Raw genomic sequence first — 490 nt, forward strand, 5'->3', positions numbered from 1 at the left:
CTGTTTTTTTAAGGTGCCTAAGTTATGATGCAATTTTTTCCTGAATGTTTTTACGAGTGGCCTGTAAAAACAATTACAAAACAAGTGATGGTAATGTAGCTTTTTATCTTTGTATTTCCTTTTTTTTTTAACTCTTGTTAGTGATGTATAGTGTGTTAGTATTTTTCCAACATTAAACCATCTTATTCCAAACAAATTATTGCGAGGCCTCATCACTGGGCATTTTTGATAACTCAAAATTCTGCCTACAAGGTCTTTATATTATTTTTTAAATTGGAAAAAAAGAAAATGGAAAGACTTAAAAAGATCAGACTTGAATATAATTCGGACCTTTAGAAATCATGTATGACAGGCTGTAATTTTTAAGGCTTTTACTAGATTTTATTTTGAAAGTCTTACTCTACACGATGTGTACTCTTAACGACTCTGTATTGTTTCCTTCACCCGGTCTTTCCGGAATAACCTGACTTCTAGTTGCCATGTTCGAGCA

This window comes from Stigmatopora argus, chromosome 12, assembly GCF_051989625.1.
Source record: "Stigmatopora argus isolate UIUO_Sarg chromosome 12, RoL_Sarg_1.0, whole genome shotgun sequence".
In the NCBI taxonomy this organism is placed as follows: Eukaryota; Metazoa; Chordata; class Actinopteri; order Syngnathiformes; family Syngnathidae; genus Stigmatopora; species Stigmatopora argus.